Source organism: Emydura macquarii, unplaced genomic scaffold, assembly GCF_026122565.2.
Source record: "Emydura macquarii macquarii isolate MOO-44397 ecotype Brisbane River unplaced genomic scaffold, CSIRO-AGI_Emac_v2 contig_1713, whole genome shotgun sequence".
Classification (NCBI taxonomy): Eukaryota; Metazoa; Chordata; order Testudines; family Chelidae; genus Emydura; species Emydura macquarii.
Window position 1 is genome coordinate 1,692,491 of NW_027131850.1, and position 11,857 is coordinate 1,704,347.

Consider the following 11,857-nt stretch of genomic DNA (forward strand, 5'->3'; position numbering starts at 1 on the left):
CACGGCCAGCTGGCCAGGTTCCGGGCTCAGGATCATCCCGCCTGTCCCGCTCCTTTGTATCTCCGCAGTGGCCAGTCCAGCCTAGGCTGCACCAAACCAGCGAGAGCCGCTGCCTCTTCCTGCAGGTCGATGCCCAGGGCAGCTAGTCTGCTCGTTATGCCTCTGCCACGTAGCAGGGCAGCGGTATCAGCAGCCGAGCCCGGCCGGGTTACATGAAGGTTTGGGCGGGGCCCGAGGCCTCAGAAGAAACCCGCGAGCCTTTGCCCGCTCACCCCGGCGCGCCATCAGGCGGGCTGGCAGAGCAAGGACCCGCTGCGCTGCGCTCGGAGCCTGCGGCTGGGCCCAGGGAGCCCTTTGCACGGGGGGGTTTGGAAACACAATGGGGAGGGGGGCGCAGGGGCGAGCCCCTGTGGATCGGAAACCCTCCCTCCCGGCGCAGCGCGGGCGCAGCCCCGCCACCAACCCTCGGAACAGGCCCCGGCCCCGCAGCGCAACCCCGGCCGGCCGGGGAAGGGCGGATCATCAGCGCCGCCTCGCCGCCTGTTAGGCTGATGCAGCAGCAGCGACCCCTGCTGGCCACGGCTCGTTAACGCAGGATGTTGGGCGAACCCGTGGAGCCGGCGCTCGCCGCGTCGTTCCCCGGCCTCCCGGCGCTGCGGGCGGCTGCCAATAAATGGCTGAAAGAGGCGGGCGCGCCCGGCCGCGATATCAGGCGGGGGAAGGAGGCTGGGACTGGGACTGGGGGGCTACAACCGCCTGCCCCGCTGGGGGCCGGGCTGCAGCGCTGAGCCCCGCTGCCCTGGCGGCGTCGCTTTCCCCGTCGGGCCGCTGCGGAGAGCCCGCGTCCGGCCCGGCCCAGGCGAGCTCCGCGCGAGCCCCATAGAGGGGCGGCGAAGGGCGCCCGAGCCGGTACAGGCGGAGGAGGAGGGCGAAGAATTGCTTGAGCAGCGATTACCTCAAGGTCGCCTTGTATCTTAGTGCGAGTCAGGCAGGCTGTTGAATGGTGGCTCCATAGCTCAGTGGTTAGAGCACTGGTCTTGTAAACCAGGGGTCGCGAGTTCGATCCTCGCTGGGGCCTGGTTGTGCTTTTGGCTGCCCAGTTGCTGGGAGGGTAAGTCCTTGAATTAAATGCGACCTCTTTTTAGATCATTGGTATGTAAATGTGTTTTAATTATAGTTCCAATCCTAAATTCCATATGAGTTCAATGACTTTTACAGCTGTAAGTGCAGTACTTGTGAAAATATAACGGTCTAAGGATATTAATGATCGTTCAATTAGATAGATAATTAATATTTAATATTAGTATATAAATAATAAATATAAAATATTACATTAACATTAATATAATTAACTCGCTTTTGTTGCTATTTACCTAAGGGGGATAATAGCATATTTTAGTGCCTTGTGGGAACCAGCAAGTAAATGTTTGTAAAGCCCTCTTTACAATTTCCCGGATGGGAAGTGCAGTGAAAGGTTGTTATTAAGAGATTAAGGGAGCAAATTGCCCCTGGGTGGGGAGTAAGTGGCATGAAGGTAGTGCATGCCAGCTGGACAAGATTATCTGCCTTGTCACAGCTTTGTACTGACCCAGGCTGCTGCTTTTGTTTCTATATCAGAAGCTGGAGAGAGAGCGGTGTAGGAGTTCACCTGTCTATTTTTGCTTTTTTGTGGCATGGGTAGGTTGACCTAAGAAGAGCTAAAGCCCCAGACCAAACTCCACTTCTATATTGACTTTGACATTTTTTTAATCCATTTTTCAAGAAATCAAAAAGTCAGAAATGCTATGAGAAAAACTTTTAAATTAATACAACCGCCATTAACAATGTCAAGAAGGAAAAATGCAACCAGGCAAGGTTCTTTCACTCTTCAACACAGGGAAGGAGCAGGGCATGACCATAGGCTCAGCGTTTCCTACTTACAAATGTAATCTAAGAATTTAACAAAGCTGTAATAATGGGCCAAAAGACTACTAAGAGCTGCAGAGTTAGCTATACCTTGACTGTAATGTTCTGGGCTGTTAAAGACCTTCCATTTTTCTTGTCATGGCCTGGTTTTGCAGGGTTTTGCAGTGATGCTGAAAATAGCACTTTGTCCCAATTTCAGTATTATTGGCTGGCTGACACACACAGTTATTTCCCTCTCCCTCCTCACCACCACTTGATAGTTCCCCCTGCAACTCCCATGCCAAGATGACCGTGGGGCTCAGCTGTATGGTACCAGGAGGAGCCTCCTCACTGGAGGAGTTGCACATTCTGGCATGCAGTGGTTGCTGGAGTTCCATAACTGCGTCTGGGCTATCCTGGAGACTCCAATGATCTAGAGCAACAGATTTCACTGCATGGGGTTCAGCAAAGCCTCACTGTACTGCTGCAACTGGATCACAAGTTCATGTTGAAAGTAGACCTCTAGCAGAGGGAGGTTGGCAAGCCAGTCAGAGAAGGAATTGGTGAAGTCACCACCTGGCCTTCACCTCTGGAGAACCCAACTTCCTTCTGCAACCAAACTTTCCTGCACGCCCCATCCAGAACTCTTGGTTATCAAACTTGCCTATGACTAGCATCTGCTGCCCCCAAAACACACACACACAAAACACTATTCAGGAAGATGTTGCAGTTTTCTGTTTTTTTTTTAAAAACTGATCAGTCTAATTACTATACCATACTCCAGAATATGGAGAGACACTGTTGTCATTGCTGATTGGGCTGAGAGGCTGATCTAGTGCTTGTCTTAGAGTGTCTAATGTGCATATGATGAGGAGGAACTGGTGGTACAACAACTATTCAGGGTGTCATTGTCTAGATTCAGGAACAGGTCTCTGTCCAGTGGGAGAAAAGCAAAACCTCAAGTCTCTTGGTAGATAACCCATGCAGATTAGTTATGTTCTGACATGATCATGGTCATGAGCTAAACATCTCAATGTATACAGCTATAGGTAGAACAGAAAGTTTAACTGTCCAGGAAAGAAATATCTTGTTGGGTACAGTATTAGGATAAATGAGAAGGCATTATGAAAACATTTGAAAACTGTTCCAACAACAGGAGGCTGACATAGTCAAACATAATCAATGAGATCAGTGGGTGGGACAATGAATCATCTGTCCATAGCAACAATAGTGCAGAACATTCTATACAGCCCCTTAAAATAGTGGTTTATTATACCTGTTTGTTGTACCTAACTTTCATGGAATTTTTTTTAGGGGAGTCAACAGATGGAGACATGTACCTTCATCACAGTTTGGAAGCATGAGTTGTGACAAATGCCAGGAGGCAGCAATTGAAGAGGCGAAATGGGTATGTGACTACTATGTTTTCATCACCATAGATCATTGTGCCCTTTTTTTGTGAGAGGTATATGAGCAACCCTGCAATAGCAAACTGGGTTGAATGTGCTGCCCAATGATGCTTTTGAGTGACCCAGCTATTGCCCTGATCTTGAAAATATGTATGTATACACTTAAATGTGCACACTGTATGTGTGCAAAATTGGGACTACTCATAGTATGCCAAGTGAAGCATGTGCATAAGTCTGCATGATTGGGCTTTCTGTGAGAACAGCCTGCTACCATGAGCAACTTTACAATAATCAGCCTATGTGTGCAATCTAATGATTGTGAGCAACCCCACAATACCAAGACTCCTCAGGATTTGAACCAGTTGCACTGCATAAGTAAACAGTAGCATTTAGCCCTTAATCTGACAATATAATTAAATTATAGAGGGACAAATGTTTCTTATAATCCGTATAACTCTGTAGGTATGCATGGTGCTGTACAACAGAATTGTACCAAACAAAGAACTGGGAAAGATTTCATAATCTAAAGGCCTGAGCAGGTACAGTATAATTGATCACAATACACTGCAATGCACAATACGCTCCATGTGACCCAATTAATTGAAATAGCTGGAATGCTTCATGAAACATGCACTCTCAGAACATAGGAAACATGAATTTCTGAATTATTCAAAATTCATATCTGGTCCTGTATATGAAATTCTTATTGAAATGAAAGTTTATTTTTAATGAAGGTGTAACTCTGTCAAATTGGGGGTTAGTAGCATTATCCTTTTATGGGGAGACATTATCCACCTGGGTTTCATGTTGTACACCATGCCATCTTGAGGTGTCAGAGTTGCAGGATCTTTGCTTTCATAGGATTCTCTTGAAACCAGTTTATATCCAAACATTTGAAACAGTTATGTCAGCATTATTTTGGCTTCCATCTGCAGAAATAACTGCAGAAATACAGTTAGTTTGTAACCCTTCAGTTCAGTTTTGTGATGTCTATAAGGGCCTTTTGGCATCATTATAATCTTTGCAAAATTTCCGGATTTTTCCCAAACGGACGTGCACAAGGGGGAGCAAGCAGGGGCCCAGGCTCCCCCAATAATCAGCGGGGGGTTGCACAGAGCTCCTCTGATCCCTGGGCTTTTAGTGGGGGCACAGAACGTTTTCCTCCAAAAGCGGTGACATTTAAATTCCTGCACACACCCCTGTTCCTAAACATATGAGCCAGATTCTTCCCCTACTTGCACTTATGTTTCTCCAGTAACTTCAACAGCACTGTTTGGTAATTATAAAAGTGAGGCCAGAGTTTGATCTTTAATATTTACTCCATTTTATTATGTTGTAACAGTTAGGGGCACATCCTCAGCTGGTGTAAATAGAGCTGTGTGAAATATTTGGACTGAAAAATACAGTTTTGGAGACACTGGAATATTTTGCTAATTCATGGTGAATTTCAGTGGAATAAGTCAAACCCTTTAAGTCATAAAAGGTGATTAATTAACTCTTACCTGCATTCTCCAAAATCTTAGGAGGATCTGAAGAGAAACAGTCAAATGAAAAAGAGTCCCATTCAATTACATCACATAATAGCAGACAGCTAAAAAGTGACAGTTTTTTAAAGTGCTTCTGTACAAATGCTAGAAGTCTAAATATTAGGATGAGTGAACTTGAGTGCCTCGTATTAATGAGGATACTGATATAATAGGCATCACTTGGTGGAATGAGGATAATCAAGAAACTTGGTGGAATGAGGATAATCAAGGGGACACAGTGATACCAGGGTACAAAATATATTGGAAGGACAGAATAGGTTGTACTGGTGGGGAATGGCTCTACATGTGAAAGAAAGCATAGAGTCAAATGAAGTAAAAATCTTAAATGAACCAAACTGTGCCATAGAATCTATGGATAGTAATTTCATGCTTGAATAATAAGAATATAGCAGTAGGGATATACTACTGACCACCTGACCAGGGTGGTGGTAATGACTGTGAAATGCTCAGGGAGATTAGAAAGCCTATACAAATAAAAAACTCAATAATAATGGGGGATTTCAACTATCCCCTTGTTGACTGGATACATGTCACCTGTGGACAGGATGCAGAGGTAAAGTTTCTTGACACCTTAAATGACTTCTTCTTGGAGCAGCTAGTCCTGGATCCCACAACAGGAAAGGCAATTCTTGAATTAGTTCTAAGTGGAGCACAAGCTCTGGTCCAACAGGCAAATATAGCTGAAGCGCTTGGTAATAGGGACCATAACACAATAAAAATGATCATCCCCAGGGGTGGTGGTGTCGGGGACAGGATACCAAAGCAGCTCACCACAGCAGCATTTAATTTCAGAAAGGGGAACTACACAAAAATGAGGAAGTTAGTTAAACAGAAATTAAAAGATACGGTGCCAAAAGTGAAATGCCTGCAGGCTGCATGGAAATGTTTTAAAGACCCCATATTAGGGGCTCAATTTAAATGTATATCCAAAATTAAAAAACATAGTAAGAGGATCAAAAAAATGCCACCGTGGCTAAACAACAAAGTAAAAGAAGCAGTTAGAAGCAAAATGGCATCCTTTAAAAAGTGGAAGTTTAATCCTACTGAGAAAAATAGAAAGGAGCATAAACTCAGACAAGTGATGTGGAAAAATATAATTAGGAGGGCCAAAAGAGAATTTGAAGAACAGCTAGCCAAAGACTCAAAAAGTAACACCAACATTTTTTTAAAGTGCGTGAGAAGCAAGAAGCCTGCTAAACAGTGTGTGTGGTCACTGGATGATGGAGATGCTAAAGGAGTACTGAAGAAAGATAAGGCCATTTTGCAGAAACTAAATGAATTCTTTGCATCCGTCTTCATGACTGAGGATGTGAGGAAGATTCCCAAATCTGAGCCATTCTTTTTAGGTGACGAATCTGAGGAAGGTCCCAGATTGAGGTGTCATTAAAGGAGGTTTTGGAACAAATTAATAAATTAAACAGTTGATAAATCACCAGGACCAGATGGTATTCATCCAGAGTTCTGAAGGAACTTTATTGTGAAATTGCAGAACTACTAACTGTGGTATGTAACCTATTGTTTAAATCAGCTTCTGTACCAGATAATTGGAGGATAGCTAATATGACGCCAACTTTTTTTAGAAGGCTCCAGAGGTGTTCCCGGCAGTTACAGGCTGGTAAGCCTAACTTCAGTACCGGGCAAATTGGTTAAAACTATACTAAAGAACAGAATTATCAGACACAGAGATGAACACGATTTGTTGGCGAAGAGTCAACAAAGGTTTTTGCAAAGGGAAATAATATCTCATCAATCTACTAGAATTCTTTGAGGGGATCAGCAAGCATGTGGACAAGGGCCATCCACTAGTGGATATACTGTACTTAGATTTTCAGAAAGCCTTTGAAAAGGGCTCTCACTAAAGGCTCTTAACCAAAGTAAGCTGTCATGGAGCAAGAGGGAAGGTCCTCTCATGAGTCAGTAACTGGTTAAAAGATAGGAAGCAAAGGGTAGGAATAAATGGGCACCTTTCACAATGGAGAGAGGTGAATGGTGGTCTCCCCCAGAGTTCTGTACTGGGACCAGTACTGTTCAACATATTCGTAAATGATCTGGAAAAAGGGGTAAACTGTGAGGTTGCAAAATTTGCAGATGATACAAAATTACTCAAAATAGTTAAGTCCAAAGCAGATTGAAGAGTTACAAAGGGATCTCACAAAATTGGGTAACTGGGCAACAAAATGGCAGATAAAATTCAATGTTGATAAATACATATTGGAAAATATAATCCCAACTATACATATGAAATGATGGGGTCTAAATTAACTGTTACCACTCAAGAAAGAGATCTTGGAGTCATTGTGGATAGTTCTCTGAAAACATCCACTCAATGTGCAGCAGCAGACAAAAAAGCTAATAGAAGGTTGGGAATCATTAGGAAAGGGATAGATAATAAGACAAAAATATCATATTGCCTCTTTATAAATCCATGATATCCCCACATTTTGAATACTGCATGCAGATCTGGTCCCCATCGCAAAAAAGATGTATTGGAATTGAAAAAGATACAAAAAAAGGGCAATAAAAATGATTAGGGGTATGGAACAGCTTTCGTATGAGGAGAGATGAATAAAACTGGGTCTTTTCAGCTTGGAAAAGAGATGACTAAGGGGGGATATGATAGAGGTCTATAAAATCATGATTGGTGTGGAGAAAGTAAAGGAAATGTATTATGAGAAGGAATAAATAACAACAGCTAGGGGTCACCAAGTGAAATAAATAGGCAGCAGGTTTAAAACAAACAAAAGGAAATATTTCTTCACACAATGCAGTCAACCTGTGGAACTTTTTGCCAGAGGATGTTGTGAAGGCCAAGACTATAACAGGGTTCAAAAAAGAACTAGATAAGGACAGGTCTATCAATGGCTATTAGCCAGGCCCTGAAGTGTCCCTAGCCTCTGAGTGCTGGAAGCTGGGAATGGGGGACAAAAGATGGATCACTTGATGATTACCTGTTCTATTTATTCCCTCTGAAGCACCTGGCATTGGCCACTGTCAGAAGACAGGATACTGGGCTAGATGGACCATTGGTCTGATCCAGTATGACTCTTCTTATGTTATTAGTGGGAATGTCTTCTTCATTCTGAATTGCTTGGTTCCTTCCTATTCCTTCCTAGGAATAGCATGCATTCCTGCCAAATTGTCTTCATCAGGTCTGCACAGCTCCTGAACATACCTCTAGTGTTGTGCATAATCATGTAAAGTGTCCCTGTCATAATGAGTGCAATTCATAGATTAGAAAGTTATATGAGATGTATGTTTTTTTTAAGTGTGTGTGTGTGTGTATTGTATATGTATGATTTAGGAGAGCAGGAAACTAAATACACAAATGTTTGACTGGAAAAACTGAAACAGTGTTCCTTTGTAATAAAGGAAATATTTTTAAATAGAAAAACCTGTGTCATAACTAGGACCTAAACTCAGCAAACCAGTCACGTTTTTGACATCTTCACGGGTTAAGTTTCCAAGTCATCAAAAATAATTATGCAAAATAATTTTGTCAGGAAAAAAATGCTTTAGAGAATTATGAAGTTTATTTTAACACGAGCATAAATTTAATAGGGGGTTGTAAACAAAGAAAGCAAAACTGGGAATTATTATGTGTGAATCTTTATTAAGGTGACCAGATAGCATATGTGGAAAATCGGGACGGGGTTAGGGGTAATAGGTGCCTATATAAGACAAAGCCCTAAATATCAGGACTGTCCCTATAAAATCGGGACATCTGGTCACCCTAATCTTTATTCAGTCAAGTCACAGCGAACAACTTTGCAGAGCATGCAGTACACTAGCTAATGTTGCATGTACCCCACTGCCCTCTGTTGGATAGATCATATCAGAGCTTTTAACTAATAAAGCATATTAGTTCCCTCTAGTCTAGGTAGAGTTAGTGGAGCTTTTGGTTCACCAGGTTGACTATTCTTTTTGAACAGAGAGGCTGTAAATTCTAATCCCCATGTTGAGTGTTTGTGGTTAGCTAATGACCCTGGCATTTGTGTGTATACACAGCCACAGATGCCCTAAGATCTCACCTGCAAATAAGACTTTTGAATATACTGCATCATTCCCTTCAGAACTATTGTTGGAAGAAAAGGCGTCTAATTGCCATCAGGTAAATTGAAATCCATGTCGAAAGCTACCTGCAGTAGAAATAGAGAAGCAATACAATGGTTGACTTCCCCCAGCAACAAACTGTAAATGCACAGAAACCTGCATACCATTTCTCAATCTGACCAAGTATAACATGAGCATTAGAAGGTCACAGAGATGGGATCTGCCAAAAGTGGATTTTAAAAGTGCTGGATTCTCCTATTGAGTCCTCAGTAAGAGAAGGAGGGAATATTTATGGGTTTAGTTTACATAGAGATCAATACTTGGATTTGTAAACTAAATAAATAATTAGTGGCATCTTACTTTCAAGCCACTGGTACATAGAACATCAGAAACCTTATAGACTAGAAAGTTGTTTACAGTTGTCTGTATACTTTTGTGTGTTAAGTAATAGGAGCCAAGGCCCTATTAAAGTATTCAGTAGTGTTTAGACTTGTCATTTAGAAATTGATCAATAATATCTGAATTTAGTGTTGCAATTGGATTACATATGGCTTGCAACAGGATACATCACAGACATGAATTGTAACCTGTTTGTTGTGGGAGGAAAAAAGGCAAGCAATTGGCTGAATTAATAGAAAGAGCAGCCTTTTCAGAAGTGGGGTTGGATGAGAACAGGAGTTCTAATGGTGATGAGAGCAACTGGTGGCCCCAAATATGGAATTTGAAGGATTTTTTCTTAAATACTAAATTTGCAAAGAAACAGAGACAAAACAGGATGTGCCTTAGGCCCTTGCCAGATGTGTCCAATGTATAACTTGAGGCATGAGGTGTTGTTTGTTGCCTGATTGTTGTTGCACCTTTACATTTTAAATTTCATGTAATCAAACAAAAATTTCAAAATAGATAGATTTAGTTTCTGGTGCCAAGAGATCTTATTCAGCATAACTTTCCACTGTGAAAAATAGCCTGTAGGAGAAAGATAAGATAAAGGGTAGGAAAAAGCTTGTAAACGCCCCTTCTCTGCTATTTTGAATAATGTAATTTACTTGTTTTTTTCTACCTTTGTAATAAGGTGCCACCCTTAAGAGATGAGAGGTGCAGTGCTGGAAGTGTAGATGACTTTATCGCCTCCAGACAGAAACTTTCCTTATTTTTAATAGAGATTTTCTGGATTCTTGAGACCTGCTTTTCTGCAAGGATAGCAGAATTGCTGGTATCTTTGAAAAAGTGAATGGTTACAGCAACTTCTGTTCTGTGTAAAACTTAAAATGACCTTCCCCATAAACGTACAGAGGATCTGTGGCTCAAATCAGATGCCAGCAAAATGTTCACCTTGCTTTGCAAGGGAAGGGCAATTTGAATTCTAATAGGCATCTTGAATTAGCAAGGCTGTTTTTATTGCAAAGGAAGTTCAGTCAAGTTTTACAATTGGGCCTAATCACTGTAGCACTCCCACAAACTGATTAAATTCTTTACCTGCAGAACACGGCAATCAAAAACCTACGAGCATGGATCAATGCAACTGAATTGCATTGTCAGGACTTTTCTGAAGTTATATGTTGTGCCCTGCAAAAAATCACTTACATGGGTTATTTGCCAATCTGAGTCCACCCTTTTGCCATGTGCTCTGTCCACTGCCCTGAGTTCTGGAGGCAGTATCATTGGAGGCCGTAAGCAAGAATATTTTGGGGGACTCTCACCACACAACACATACTAATAATTAATTAATAATTAATTAAGCTGCTCAGGGCCCTAAGCAATTGCTTAGTCTGCTGAGGCCTAGCACTGGCTCTGTCTGGAGGGGATAAAGTTGTCTGCACTCCCAGTACTGCACCTCTCATCTCTTAAGAGTGGGATCCTGTCCTGTCCTAAGCCAATGCTTTACCACAAGGATACATGATATGAAAGCTGCTACTCCCACGTCATTTCTTTGGGGCTACAGGGAACTATGGTCCTCCTTTTCATGGTCAGTGGATGACTGTCTCACCCTCCCAGTGATGGCTATACTGGGACAAGGAAGGGTTGCGAGTTCAGAATCGGTTGTTAAATCCATCAGGTTTAATGCTCATGTCCTTTGTTTTTAGAAACGTCACCTCTGATTGCTTGCTGAAATACCTAGAATATTACCCACTTCTCCTCCTTAAACTACAGTGGTTAAACCATCAGCACTGGGTGAGTTTAAGGAAATCAGGGAATTAATTCTTGGCTATTAAAGCATGTTTGATGAGCAGCGTGCGCAGAAATTTAATTTGGATCCCTTCTGGGGGGCACATTCTGTGCCCACCCACCCAATCCCAGGAGGAACTCCCTCTCTCTCCCCCCGGCTCTGGGAGGTGTTCACTCTTCCCTCCCTGCCCCACCTCCGGCAGGAGCTCACTCTGCCCCCTGGGGCCGAGAGGAGCTTACTTTCCCCTTCTCCCCCACCACCGCTGCCCGGTTCTATGCTGCCAGTGATTATTGGGGGGAAAGGGTGGATGGTGCCCCTGCGGCCCCCCCCTTGTGCCCACCCTTGTGTTTGACTGAATGACACATCTATGACTCTCGGCTGCTTGTATCAGTGCTGCTGATTTGGGTCAGCAAAACAATCCTTTCCTCAGAAAGCTATGAGCAAAAATGGGAATGAGACATATTAACGAGTCAGTGGTTTCCACTGTCTTTTACACAGGGGAAGAGCCCTCTGTAAAACATCTGCAAAGCCACCACATTATCCTGCTTCATATTGCTCCTGACAGCTCCCCTCTGTCATTATGCTTCCAATACATGTGGCAACATAAGCAGCTCGTGTGCTGTGACTGCTGCTTATTGTGTTAATCGTAACAATCTCATTGTTACCTTGTACTCCTCTGTTTGTTTCGTGTATCTCCCTGTTGTCTCTGGTCAGATACTGAGACAGAGCTCTTTGGTCAAGAACAGTCTGTTTCACGTGTATGAGTACAGTCCCTAGCTCAAACGGGTCCCCATCCTATG

At 42.9% G+C, this 11,857-nt stretch overlaps 1 non-coding gene across 1 annotated transcript; it reads left to right on the forward strand.

The window, feature by feature from the left end:
• The first annotated feature begins 1,005 nt into the window (after positions 1-1,005).
• On the forward strand, positions 1,006-1,078 carry TRNAT-UGU (transfer RNA threonine (anticodon UGU)). Its single transcript has one exon. It is a non-coding gene; the product is annotated as a tRNA-Thr (tRNA).
• Positions 1,079-11,857: the final 10,779 nt, after the last annotated feature.